This window comes from Eleutherodactylus coqui, chromosome 2 (genome assembly GCF_035609145.1).
Source record: "Eleutherodactylus coqui strain aEleCoq1 chromosome 2, aEleCoq1.hap1, whole genome shotgun sequence".
Taxonomy (NCBI): Eukaryota; Metazoa; Chordata; class Amphibia; order Anura; family Eleutherodactylidae; genus Eleutherodactylus; species Eleutherodactylus coqui.
In genome coordinates this window covers 243,519,004-243,534,066 of record NC_089838.1, presented here as the reverse complement: position 1 = coordinate 243,534,066, position 15,063 = coordinate 243,519,004, and the positions used below count along the sequence as shown (strand labels likewise).

At 42.6% G+C, this 15,063-nt stretch overlaps 1 protein-coding gene across 1 annotated transcript in view; it reads right to left on the bottom strand.

Moving 5' to 3' along the window:
• Positions 1-2,891, bottom strand: part of LOC136610127 (protein shisa-like-1a) — a 36,628-nt gene extending 33,737 nt beyond the window's left edge. Inside the window, exon 1 of the mRNA XM_066589387.1 lies at positions 2,713-2,891. The gene's annotated coding sequence lies outside the window, so the exon portion shown is untranslated. The remainder of the gene's footprint in view (positions 1-2,712) is intronic.
• Positions 2,892-15,063: the final 12,172 nt, after the last annotated feature.

Sequence of the window (15,063 nt, the reverse complement as noted above, 5' to 3'; positions counted from 1 at the left end):
AGGCAAAGACAATTCTGGCATGTATTAAGAGAAGCATAGAGTCTAGATCACGTGAGATAATTATCCCCCTCTATCATTCCTTAGTCAGACCTCATCTGGAATACTGTGTCCAGTTCTGGACACCCCAATTAAAAAAAGACATAGATACACTTGAGCAAGCTCAGAGCTACCAGGGAATGTTTAGCTTACAAAAAGAAAAATAGAAGGCTGAGAGAAGACTTAATAGCTGTCTACAATTATCTGAAGGACTGTAACAGTGCAGATGGATCAGCCCTTTTCTCATTTGCACAGGGAAAGACTCGAAGCAATGGGATGGACCTCAAAGGGAGGAGATGCAGATTAGATATTAGAAAAACTTTCTGAAAGTAAGAGTGATCAATGAGTGGAACGGGTTACCACAGGAGGTGGTGAGTTTTCCTTCAATGGAACTCTTCAAACAAAGGCTGGACGGATATCTGTCTAGGATAATTTAGTAAATCCTGCATTGAGCAGTGAGTTGGACCCGGTGACTCTGGAGGTTCCTTCCAACTCTACCATTCTAAGATTCTATTATCAAAGCTACAATCACACATAGAAAGTTTTATTTGATTCTGACAACTCCTTCTAGATGTTAGATTTTTTTTAGATAAGTAGTGTATTATTCCTTTTTCCAACTATGGAGAATCAGAGTTACCCTAGGTTCCTGATGCGGGGTCGTCTTAACCCAGTCGAGGGATTTGCTTTTAGGTAGGATCTCATTGCATGAGTACGTTACGGTCAGATTCTCTCCATTTCCCTACTTGTGGTTTTGTTATTGAAATTTTGTGTCCTCTACATTTGTATATTGCGTGTCCTTTTAGGACATTAAATTCCGTTGGATCTGGACAAAGTATTTTTGCGTCCATCTCGGCTGTAACACAGCGTCAGTGTATCCGCTGATCTCTGTATAATTGTTAGATTCTGACATCATAAAATGCTGTTTATATTATTACTTACAGACATGTCAGTAGGAAATTTTCATTGATGTGTATTACACTAATAAAATTATAATTAATGATCAAAGTAGACTCTCAACGGCAAGCTGTAAGCTGCAAATGTGTGTAGCTGGACCTTAGAGTATACATCTAAATGTAAACCAAGCATAGAATAGACAATGTTGCAGATTCTTTCACATATTCACATCACATAGTAGTACTGTACACAGTGATACAAACACCCACAAGCAACAGTATATGTTGGCACGATATGAATAAAGACTTATTGTTGTTATTATTATGGGCTTCACACAAAACACAACAAAAAAAACATTTTATTCTATGAAAATCATTGTGAAGGCTTGCCTGTTTCTTAAAAGCGCATAATCTTGTCATATAACTACTATCTATATCTGAACACTACTGAAAAAATGTATCATAAAAAGTTCAAATGACGAAATCGTCAACAATCATTGCGTGTACAGCTAAAGTACTAGGAATATATATATACCTCAGGCCCTAATGAGGGGCATCAGAAGAAGTGAACCCTAAATAGTGTCAGCAGTTGTAGTCAGATCATCTCAAGCAGCACTTAATCACCTAAAAACAACACATTGAGTACGATTCTGTGCAGCATGGTATACAACTGCTATATAAAAAAAGAGAAAGGGGCAGATTTGTATTAACTGTCTCATTACCACCTTCATGGTGGTGAAGCAAAATTTGTATGTACAGTCCCTATGAAATACAGCATTGTTCTCTACAATTAGTAGGTAGCAATTACAGTAATTACTGTACAGGCACAAAGTATATTAGGATTGAGACTTACGTGCGGCACTGATGGATGGCTGTAGATCCATGCTGTTTGGACAGCTCCTTTGTTGAAACAGCCTTGAATAGATCTCCAGTACTTTCTAATGTGTAATATAAGGAGAGGGGTTTTGTTCGGTTTGGTCTTGAACTTTGCCCTTCCTTCTCCCACACAAAAACCAAAAAACCAAAAGTCTATGACTTGCAGCCCCCGGAAAGGTAATTTATTAAAATGTATTCAAGTAAGGGTCTAGAACTAAACGCTTTAATTAAGCAGGGACTGAAGAAGCAGAACACACAGAATGACACTGCTAGCTGCAAGTCCCAGCCTTCCTGGGATCTCGGGGAAGACTCAGGACATGAGGCATTAGATTGTAAGCTCTTCTGTGCATAGGCAACAGTTTTAAAATACTAAAAAACCGAATTTACAGAAAAATACTGATGTGCAAGATAATAGCAGATTGTGTCTTTTCCGACAGGCATGAATTGGTTATTTTGGTGCAAATCATCCCAGAGAGATATGAAAGTGGTTGTACAGGTGTGTGGGTGGAGGCTCAGTACCGGCTTCGTCAACCTTTGGACCCTCACTTTATCTTTATGCTCTATATATTATATAGATGTTCATTTACAAAAACAATGTTTTCCTTCTTTAACTAGAATGAAGCAAGGGGCACCAGTGCCTCATAATAAAAAAATACAAAGTGACATATATATTTATAAATATATATATAAAAATAAATATCAGGAGGAAAACAACACTTTGTGGAATCTTCTGCTGTGTTTTTTGTTACACACTTCCATTTTAATAATAAACATAATGTTAGACTTAAAATCTGCTATATGGAAAAAAATATATAATATCATGTAAAATTATAACATGAGTACAGTGATCTGCATGCACTAATACAGCGTCAGACATCTACATGATACATGCCATTTTTGCACATACCTTCCATGTACCGGCCTCATTACTTGGGCTGTCCCTGAAGCAGCATGGTATCTTGTCATCTTGCTGAAGTTCTTGGTTACTCAGTCCCCTGTAGTTAGGAACTTCTGTTCAGAAACTTGTCCCCAGCAGCTGTGATTTGACTCCAATCTCATCAAGTTTCTTCAGAGATGTTTAGGAGAAAAAAGACAAAGCACTGACCTCAATTACACGACACAGTTTTCAGCATATCTATTTGAAAATATTGAAAAAAGCCATTAATATGGAGGAAATCCTCCCTTGCATCTGCATATGAGCTGAGTGCAGCTGCTTTTCTTGTTTCTCTAGGGTACTGAGCTTAACAGCAAAGTGTTTTGCACAAATTGAGTCACTGTGGGGACCTTAATTCAGCCCGGGGCCTTCTATTTAATTTTTCAACTAATCCAGTTTCTATGGATATATGTACTTTCTATGGAACGGTAGAAACGGAGGCAAGAAAGAAGTTTTATGTGTGTTTGTATGTGTGCGCCTTTTAATTCAATAACTGCTTTTTAAAATGGATCTGGCTTAGTGATGTAATTGATGGTTTGTTTCCACTCGCAGCCTGCCAGCCCTTGATAATTACTCCTCTGGGAGAGATGGAGGTACTGTAAGTGCAATACAGCCTTCCATCAGTATAAGAATACTTGCTCTCCATAGCAACAGAAGGGATTCCGAAATGTAGCTGGTCCTGATGCTGCATGTTTTGGGAGATGGACTCCAGGTACTTCTATTAAAGAAAGGGGGTCAGTGTAAATCTGAAGGGTTCAGGAGAATTAAAGCAACAGCATAAGGTACAAATCTTAATCACGTTTACTCCACTGGGACGTAGGGGCAGCTGAGCAGCTAAGGTGTATGTGTACGCAAGAGAAAACAAAGCCTAAACTGTCACTGTAGATGCCTCCTGGCGTGCATGATTAGTTTTTCCATACTATATTGTAATTATGAGCTGAAAATTTCACCTGTTGTTTGCTTGCCAATGTCATAACAGCACGGGCGATACAGATCCAAAACTGAAAAGCATGCAGCAATCAAGCATTAATAGGCATATAATTATACAATTATTTAGTATTATGATTTGTCTTAGGTTGATGAATTGGTTAATGATGATCGCATCTGGCAGAAAAGAAGTGGTAATTTAATTTATTTTGATTTTATGTAGTATAAATAGGAATAGAATTTTTTATGGAGGATGAAGCTCCAAATCCCCTGCTTCCCTTAACACAGCCATAGAGGCACAGGCATACACAAGGGGGAAGCTATACAGGGAAAACAACCCCTTGCCTCTACAGAAACTACCCTTGCTCAGGGAAAGTTTGCTCGTGTGCAGACTCCTGGAGCTCCTTCTTAATGATTGGGCAAAGTGCTCTTAAATCAGCTTGCCTGATCTCAGAGAGATGTGTGCAGTCATACAGTAGCAGCACATTCCTCTTCCTGTACATACCATTATGATCACTGAAGGGAGGAAAATACCAGAGCTTGGGAATGTGAGTAAACCACTGGACTTCAGGAATGAAGCATTAACATTTTTGCTGCCTTCCACCCAAGGTCTTAAATTTAACTGACTGTTGTAGAGCACCCAGGATACTAGAATTAACCTTCTCATTAGCCTAAGCCACCAAGTACAGTGACATTACCCCCCTTACTGCTCAAGATCACCAGAGATACAATAATTAAATCCCTCATTGTTCTAAACTACTAGGTATACTGATAGAAACTTCTCCACTGTCCTAAGCAACTAGAGATACAGACATTAACTCTTTCACTGCCTTTGACCACTAGGGATCTTTGCATTAACCCCCTCACTGACCTAGACCACCAGAAATGCTGATACATATTTACTGCCATAGACCACCAGACATACAGAAATTAATCCTTTCACTGCCTTAGGCCGCCTGCAGATGGGCGGAAATTCCGCGGCGGGATTTCCCGCGGAATTTCCGCCGCTGGAAGCCTGCATAGGATTGTGTTAACAAACGCAATCCTATGCAGATGGACGCAATTTGGCCGTGAGAAACATTGCGCGGCAAGCAAATCGTGACATGCTCTATTTCTGTGTGGGGCTCGCAGAGCCCCGCACAGAAATGTCACTGACCCGCCGCCGGCTCCGGTCTGCGCGGGTGAGTACGCATGGTCCCTGCAGGCGCTCGGGTCGGGTCCCGTGGTGAGAATCCTCGCTGCCGGATCCGACCCACCCGTCTGCAGGTGGCCTTAAACCACAGGGGATGGGGACAATAACCTTCAATGTACTAGACTTAAATAATGCCTAATATTATTTGCATGGCTGCTATATGGCCCTGTATATCTGTCTGCATTGTAGCTAATCATTAGGGTTCTGTATGCTAATATGTATTAAATGCTGTTCTGTTTTCTACAATTTACAGAGAACAGTGCCCAGGTCCTTAACTGCCCTGCTGATTAGCTACAAAAGGCTTAGAACGAACACTGCCAGCTGCCCGAGCCAACAAGCATTGCCCAGCATGGCAAGGGCTGTATAGGCTAGAGCAGCTTGCCACCTTCCTGTTTTACTAGCACCACTGGATTGGGACTGAGAGATTAATGTTCATATTGCTGGCACAATGTTGCTAGTTGGGCAGGGAAGGAGGCAAATTGCTCCAGTTTGTCAGTACAGCCAGCAGTTTTATGCAGAGCCACTCTGTAAAACATTGCTGGCTGTGCAAAGGGACAGTCGGATTGCCCCCTTCCTGGTAGACAATGTGACAAAGACTGGCAAAGTCCTAGCACTCTAGTCCTCTGCACTGAACTTAATTATTTTATAATGAATTTTATTTAACTGCTGCCTTGAGAAAATCCTGCGTATGCTCCTGGGTATAGGATAAAATCCTGTATGCCTGCAGCCACCAGTAGAAGGAGCTCACTGCATAGAGATTCATACAGTTCCCATAGAATTCAATGATATGTCAGTATGCAGTGAGCCCCTTCAACAACAGAAAGAAAGACCTTTATAAATATCTTCTGCTAAATGTCTCAGAGGGGCTTTTCGGGTACTTCTAATCTCCCATCCTCAAGTGTGTACCTGACCTACAATGCAAAAATAAGAAATGCAAAACATCTGCTGCTTTTAATCTGTCAAACTGGGGGGCTATATGGAGACTATAACAGCTTCCATGGGTTTTTACCCTTCCTGTCCCACATTCCAAGAGAATTTGTATAACTGTATCTATGGTTTCCAATAGGTTCTTTCACATGAGAGATATTTTGGAGCCTGAAAGAACCCATTGGAAACCATGAGCTTCACATACATGCGTTTTGTAGCAATAATTATTAGAGATTAGTGAGCACGCTCGGATACAGCAGTTACTCGAGCGAGCATCGCTCTTCTCGAGTAACTGCTTACTGGTCCGAGCGTGCTCGGGGAGCGGGGAGGAGCGGAGGGCGGCGGAGGGTAGCGAGGAGGAGAGTGAGAGAGATCTCTCTCTCCCCCCACTACCGCCCGCCGCTCACCCCCGCCGCCCCCCGAGCACGCTCGGACCAGTAAGCAGTTACTCGAGAAGAGCGATGCTTGCTCGAGTAACTGCTGTATCCGAGCGTGCTCGCTAATCTCTAATAATTATATAGCGAGATTTTGTTGCCTGTGTGTGTGTGTGTGTGGATGGAGCCTAAGTTGAAAGTAGTCACAAATACAGCCCAATTAGTGCTTTTGTTGCCATTCCCCCATTGCTATTGTGGGATTCCATTGTGCAGCTAAATGTTATACAGTCCCCACAGAGTTTTTCCAGAATTTGAAGTTTGGATGTAGTCCATCTTGAGGCCTGCGGTATACATATAGCACTGTAGTGTATGTAGATGTGATCATTGGTACCATATTTATAAACACAATTCAAAAAAGGAATGATGCATTAGTTACCGGACAACATCCCTTTAATAGGGCTGTCTGTAGTAAAATAATAAACTGAGCTATACTTACCCCTCCACTGCTCCCAGGATCCAGTTCTGGAGTCCTGCTGTGGCACTGGAGTCTGTTTTATCAATGGCCATCACCGAAGTCAGGTGATCGCTACAACTAATCAGCGGCTGTAGCATCACATTGCAGCACCCTTGGCATCATGGTGTGCAGGATGTGAGCACTGATGCCAGAAGAACCTGACTTCCGGTGATGTCAACTGTCACAACGAACTTAGGGATTGCGGCACATAGAGGTAAGTTTAGCTCAGTTTATTATTTTACTACAGTCAGCACTGTTAAAGTAATGTTATCTGTAAATTAGACAACCCCTTTGAAAACATATCTAACCTTACAGGTGAATTTTCAGAATAAGTTGCTGTGTGTAGATGAGGAATAACACTATTTATGACATATCCTGTGTTTTTAACAGTTTTCCCCCGAGCTAGCTCCATCTCTAATGCTCAGTTTTCCGCAAGGTGGAGACTAGCTGCTATGATGTCTCTTATACACTACACACATAGAGAAGAGAAGATCATGCTCTCCTATTACCATCTATTATATACAGAGAACAGCATGGAATACATTATAGAGAGATACTGAAAAGTGCAGATTGGATTCTTAAGGCTGTGAGACAGTAAAACAGTTACCACTATCTGCAGCATCATCTCTTTCTGTCTATTTGCTCCTCTCTCACTCTGCTCCTCCTCCATATACTTCTATGGGCTGCATGCAGCCGGATCCTTCAATGAACTTGTAGTCCATTTTGTCTATCAAGATGGTCATTAACAGTATTTCAGAGTCAGTGAACAATTTTGGGGGCAAAAAGGGGGCATATTATCTATATATATATAAAGACAAAAGCCCTCACTGACTCACTGACTGCCTGTTTCACTGACTGACTCTCCACTAATTCTCCAACTTCCAGATGTCGTAGAAACATGAAATTTGCCACAAGCATAGATTATGTCATAAATAGGAAAAGTAAAGGGGTCCCAACTCGATTATTCAATTGGAGCGCAAAAGAACTAGCGTCCAAATTTTACGTACGGAATCTAATTCTCTCCCTTCCCGATGTCGTAGAAACTTGAAATTTGGCATGAGCATTGATTATGTCATAAATAGGAAAAACAGATGGTTCCAAAATCGATTATTCAATTCTAAGCGCAAAAGAATTAGCATCCAAATTTTACGTACGGAATCTAATTCTCTCACTTTCCGATGCAACAAATAATTACACAAATTTTTACCGCACAAATGTGAAATTTGCCATGACCATTCTTTGCGTACTAAATATTGGAAATTTAAAGGGTTGCAACTTGATTATTCAATCCTATGCATAAAAGTAAGTGACCCCCTATGTAATGTAACTAGTAACACACATCTGTACTGCACAAACTTGAAATTTGGCATGACCATTCCTATGTTATGTAACTAATAACATATCTGTACCCCGCAGTATATCAGACAGTTATCTTCTCAGCAAAACAAAATGCATTTAGAAATATGAGTATATACTGTCAGGAATAAAACTGACTGTCGTATGTATTGGAAGGCTGTAAAGTACAAAAAGAAGTGGACATAGACTTCTGGGATGGAGTATGCCTTTAAGCATAACAAGGGCCTGCAACCTTCAGTCTGGGTAGGAAATTTGAATAAAAAGGTTTGTTACCTTTCAGGATAAAAATGAGGAGAGCGTGTGAGGTGGACATTCTGTGGGGTGACATTTTCACATACAGTCTGAGATAAATCTCTCTCCTATCTGCCTATACACTGAGAGGAATCTATCTGATCTGTGTGTTATGAGCCCCGTGTGTGAGGTGGAACATTCTGTGGGGTGACATTTTCACATACAGTCTAAGATAAATCTCTCTCCCATCCGCCTATACACTGAGAGGAATCTATCTGATCTGTGTGTTATGAGCAGCGTGTGTGAGGTGGACATTCTGTGGGGTGACATTTTCACATACAGTCTGAGATAAATCTCTCCCTATCTGCCTATACACTGAGAGGAATCTATCTGATCTGTGTGTTATAAGCAGCATGTGTGAGGTGGCACATTCTGTGTAGTGCCATTTTCACATACAGTCTGAGATAAATCTCTCCCTATCTGCCTATACACTGAGAGGAATCTATCTGATCTGTGTGTTATGAGCAGCGTCTGAGAGGTGGACATTCTGTGTAGTGGCATTTTCACATACAGTCTGAGGAAAATCTCTCTTCTATCTGCCTATACACTGAGAGGAATCTAACTGGCCTGTATGTAATGAAAAAATATCTCTTCTATCTGCCTATGCACTGAAAATCAGCAAGAAATACGATTTATGAGAGAGGGTTTTTTTTCAAAAATATATAAAGCCTAGGAAAGTTCTTTTTAGCACACGCTACCTTTAGGCCTTTAACCTCAGGTAATAGGCAGGCATTTTTGAGAAATTCATTGTCCAGCCGTGATAATTGTGAATCTTGAAAAACATTTATTTTATTTCCTATTAAACTATTAAATCTATCTTATCTGAATTTATTTGTACTCTAAAGTAACCACGACTTCATAAGATTTTCTGTGTGAACACCAGATAAACACCAGTACCAAATGAACTCGGGCGAAGCCGGGTATATCAGCTAGTATTATATATTTTTATTTTAAAGATTCTTGTATCTTCTTGTACTATTGATTTCTGCAAAGTTTGTTGAAAGCCCAGTGACCATTTAAAGGAAACTTTCACCATGCCTTTCTTTATTGGACAGCAATAGTTCTGACCAAGAGGGCTTTTTGACGATAAGGAAGCCAGCACATATGTCAATTAACTCACAGTCCTTTCTTTAGGGCGCCTGCAATATTTCCTCATTATACTGGTATGTCATGTTGAGTAAAAAGAGCTGGAGTGACCTTCTGATTTCTTTTAGTTCACTTTTTGGTCTAATCTACAGTAAAAATGGTTGGTCCTTGACAAACACTAAACAATAAGGCTTAGTTTTTAAGAGGGTTATACTGAAGAGCTCTTTTTAATGGGAATCTTTTATATTCTATTACTGCTATATTACGCTCCCTCTAAAATCTTTGGGAATATGCCATTGGCACCCGCTGCTTGTAATGCTCAGTGAAAATGGCAATCAATGTACTTAGTGCAATATCCTTTTCCCAGAATTCTCTAAATGGACAGCCCTGTGTATTAATGCGGTATATAGCTGCCAGCACTGTACATTTGTATTGGGAGAAAGGGGTTAAAAGGATTTTTAATAAACAGCTGGCAAAACTGACCACTAACGAATTTATACCCTAGCACTAGCTTTGGCAACTAAAGTGTTTCTTAGGGTGAATTCACACCTACATTAGGGCTCAAATCAGGGTTTCCATCTCTCTGCTTCATTTTTGGAGCAGACAAACGGAAATCAAACAAAAAAGAACGGATCCTTTTTCTTCACCATTGACTTCAACAGGATTAAAAAAAACAACAACATAAAAACTGAAAGTAAACGGAAAGGATTCCATTTGCTTTCTTTCAGTCAGGTTTCCGTTTTTTGGTCAGAAAAATAGTGCAGTGTGAAGTGCTATTTTTCCATCCAAAAAAACGGAAAACTAACAGAAGTAGAGATGAGCGAGCATACTCGCTAAGGGCAATTGCTCGAGCGAGCATTGCCCTTAGCGAGTACCTGCCCGCTCGAGAGAAAAGGTTTGGGTACCGGCACGGGGGAGCGGTGAGTAGCGGCAGTCAGCAGGCGGGAGCGGGGGGGGGAGAGGGAGAGAGAGATCTCCCCTCCGTTCCTCCCTGCTCTCCCCCGCTGCTCCCTGCCCGCTGCCGGCACCCGAACCTTTTCTTTCGAGCGGGCAGGTACTCGCTAAGGGCAATGCTCGCTCGAGCAATTGCCCATAGCGAGTATGCTCGCTCATCATTAAACAGAACAGAAGCAAATGGAAACATTTCTGCTTCTGCTTTCTGTCTTTTTGTATCCCTATTGAAAGCAATGTGAAAAAAAAGTTTTTTTGTTTTATTTTTGTTTCTCTGCTCCAAAGATGAAGCACAGAGATGGAAACCCTGAACTGAGCCTTAATGCAGATGTGAATTACCATCAGTCAGTTTTTAAATGTAGCAGTCAATCTACTGTATATAGTTCGGCTGTCCACTTATAACAATAGTCTGTAGTCTTGACCTCCCATTTAAAGGGAACCTGTCACAGGTGCCAGGGAGCTGAGTGATTATTTCAGATTGCAGTACGCGTTCTCTCATAGACTTTCATGGGAGAGTGTGCGCAAAGCAATATGAAAAGAGTCAGATTTTCATGCGCAGAAGGTGACTACGTGGCAATCAGAGAGTAGGTGAGTAAAATAAATACATCACCCGGCTCACTGTCACATCCTTTAACAGCACCATAACTTAGTTAATGGTGTTTTAGGAAGGTGATAAGTTCCCTTTAAGAGCAGTTTGGCTGTTCAGCCTACACTAGCCTTATGACAGCAGTCTGATCATGTAGGCTTGCCTCACCAACTTTACTATCAGTCTGGCTATGTTGTCTGGACTTCCTCCTTTAACAGCATTTAATAGGAAACATCCTAGAAAACCTTTAGCTGGTATGTACATATGTTTGGATGGGCCATCAATGTATGGCTGGTGGTGATCTTACCACTGTGATGGCCATCGATCAGGAGCATTGCACAACCATTGGACAGCCAACATTGGTTTACTGGATACTGCAGTGAAGTGACCGTGGCACTTTAGAAAGAGCTGAGTTCCGACATTCATTCTGCTGATGGGTGAAGATTTTAATGAAAAGCTATAGTGTAATATCTCAAAACAAGATACTTTAGGGTTGATGTCCCATTAAGACATACTACATTGGGCACAGTACGGTTAACTGTTTCACGGGTAAGCTGATATGTAATGTTATACAACAAGCACCCAGGCTTCCTGCCATATGAGACACATGGCCGGTTTATGATTAATTAATGCATACAATCTGCAGGTCTCATGCCATCAAACAGCATTGTCTCAAGAATGGATGGCAGACATGTTGCTTGCGTTAAATGCTATTTAGAAGCAAGAATAGGATTCTAAAAGCAGGAACTCCAACTTATCTTCCTATCAAATATTTATCCTGTGAGCACAGCATGTACGATAAATGCTTTACATCATAGCAATAGAACATACATCAACCCTGCTCCATGCATATCATCATATAATATTTGATAAAATGCACATTTGAAGAGGACAAAACAGCTCTCCTGATACGTTGGTTTTAGTAAATTCTTGTATTTTTCATAAATAACAATTCCGAAGCAGCCTGACTCTGTCCGGACAGCAGAAAAGAATACTTGGCATGTTAAATTCATAAACATGCTGTTACCATGCGGTGGTTGCTGGTCCTCCCGGGGTGGCGGTGAGCGGGGTCCCGCAGTCGGGGCGCGTCTCCCCGGCTTGTTGTTCGGCTGCCGGTGGCGCCGCTGCCTGGCCGCGTAGTGCTGCTGGCGCACGCGCACCTGTCAGTGCAGCTGCCATGCATGAGCTCCCTTTTATTATCTTCTGTTGGGAGTTGGCTGTCTCCTTCTCTCCGCCCCAGGCGCAGGCTTTTGTTTAACGGTCGGGCAGAGACTTGCAATCACTGCCAGTTATTGGTTTCCCTCAGTGTGCTAGCTAGTCTGCCTCTGTTGGTCTCCTGCTTCTGTCAGCTTGTATGCTATACCTTGCTATTATCCGCCAGATTTTTCCATCTCCCTTAGTTCTTAGTTTTGTTTGTGTTGGCTATTTACATCTACCTTTTTTGTCGTTATTCTACCCTTCCATCCAGGTACGCCAGCATCCCTTTTCGGTCCCTAGTTAGAGTACGGACCGCCTCCCAGTTGCCCGCCTGGGGTTAGCCAGGAGTCAGTTGCAGGAGCAGCGGGAGTTAGTGCATGTTTCTACCGCCTCTTCTATTCCCGAGCCCAAGTGTCCTCTTCCTGAGGTATTTTCAGGGGAGAAGAGCAAGTTTTTTGATTTTCAGCAGGCATGTAGATTGTATTTTCAGATGTGGCCCCGCTCATCCGGCTCAGAATCCCAGAAAGTTGGATTGATTATGTCCTTACTTCAGGGGCCCCCTAGACATGGGCCTACTCCTTGCCCGAGAGTTCGGCTGCCTGCAGTCAGTTGATTTGTTTTTTCAGGAACTTGGAGGTATTTTTGATGAGCCGGACCATGCGGGGTTGGCGGTATCTAATCTCATGTCTCTACGTCAGGGGCAGTAGTGGGTAGAGGACTATTGCTCTAAATTTAGACAGTATGCAGGTGACATCTCTTGGAACGATAGCGCTCTTAAAGATGTGCTTTTGTTGGGTCTGTCTGACACTGTCAAGGATCTACTCAATTCTCATCCCACTCCCGTGACACTCAATGATGCGATGGAATTGGCGGTCAATGCTGACAGGAGGCTGAGATCTAGAAAAGAGGAGCGTCAGGCCCGTAAGGCTAGGGAATCCAGCAGACCCGCTTCCACTTCTCCCATGCCAACTTCTGGTGGCGAGCCTATGGAAGTGGACCAGCTAAGTCCCGAGGAACAGTGACGGTTCTGGATGACTCATCGTCTCTGCCTCTATTGTGGGAAAGTCAGACATCGTGTAGTGGCCTGTCCTCTGAGGCATCTACATCAGTCCGAACCGGCAGAAAACTTCAGATTCTAGGAGATTTTTGGGAGGATTGCCTAGGATCACAGGTACTCCCTAAGTTGTTGGTGCCTTGTCAGATTGCCTTCCGGAATTTCACTCGGTCCAGTCAAGCTTTTATTGATTCGGGTGCTGCTGCCAATTTGATTAGTTTAAGTTTTGTCAGACCTCTGATGACTGAATTCTTGGCGTTAAAGATTCCCATTCGCTTCACTAGTATTGATTCTACCCCTCTGTCAGCAGGTGTTGTACAATGGAGGACTCCCATTTTACAGTTCACTGTGGGTGTTCTCCATTCTGAGAGTCTATCGTCCTTGGTAATGGAAAGGATGTCTGTTGATATAGTGCTTGGTATGCCCTGGTTGGCACTGCCCAATCCCCGATTTGATTGTCCACTCAGGAATTGACATATTGGGGGTTGTCCTGCCATAGTCACTTAGCTACTATATCCGTGTGTTCAGCAGATACCATACTTATTCCTGAGTACTTGTCTGATTTTCATGATGTATTTTCCAAGAAACTGTCTGACACTTTGCCTCCCCATAGGTAATGGGACTGTGGTATTGATTTGATCCCCGACAGTCCGATCCCTAAGGGAGACATTTTCAATTTGTCTGGGCATGAGCACGAAGCCCTTATGTCCTATATCTCAGAGTCATGGCCAAACGACATATCAGGCTGTCCAGGTCCCCTGCCGGGGCAGGTCTCTTCTTTGTAGAGAAGAAAGATGGGATAGTGAAGCCTTGTGTGGATTATCAGGCTTTGAATAAAATTACAGTGAAGAACCAGTGTTCCTTGCCCCTGATATATTGAATCAGGTGGTAGGGGCCCACTGGTTTTCCAAATTGGACTTAAGGGGGTCTTACAATTTAATTTGCATCCGAAAGGGAGATGAGTGGAAGACTGCGTTCAACACCTCGTTCGGACATTTTGAATGTCTAGTCATGCCCTTCGGACATTGTAATGCCCCCGCGGTGTTCCAGGGATTTATGAACGCGGTCTTCCACGACTTCCTGGGGGTATTTTTGGTCATATATCTCGATGACATTCTGGTGTACTCCCCAGACTGGGACTCACATGTGCAGCACCTGAGGCTGGTTCTCACCGGTTTGCGTGAGTACCAACTTTTTGTCAAGTTGGAGAAATGCATTTTTGGTACTAAACAAGTGTCTTTCCTTGGTTATGTGATTTCACCCACAGAGATTCAAATGGAAGTGGCAGCAATCTCCCAATGAGTCAGACCAGATGACCTGAAAGCTCTCCAACAGTTTTTAGGTTTTGCAAATTTCTACCGTAAATTCATTAAGAATTATTCTGTTATTGCTCGACCCCTCTCCAATCTTACTAAGAAGGGGGCCGACTTGGTAAGATGGTTTCCAGAGGCCCTAGAGACTTTTAGTCGTCTCAAAAGGGCATTTACTGCTGCTCCGGTGCTAGTACACCCTGCCGCGCGGCGACCAGTCTTCATGGAGGTCGATGCGTCTGAGGTGGGGGCAGGGGCTGTATTGTCTTAGGAAGTCAGCGGGAGATCTGGGTATAGTCCATATGCGTTCTTCTCGCGAAAGTTCAGTTCGGCGGAACATAACTACGACGTGGGTAATCGTGAGTTATTGGCGATTAAGTGGTCTCTAGAAGAGTGGTGTCGCCATCTTGAGGGGGCAAGGCATCCCATTACCGTGTATACTGATCATAAAAACTTGGTATATCTCGCGAATGCTAAGAGACTCACAGCTTGTCAAGACAGGTGGGCGTTGTTTTTCGCCAGGTTTAACCTCGTCGTTACATATATTCCAGGGGAGAAG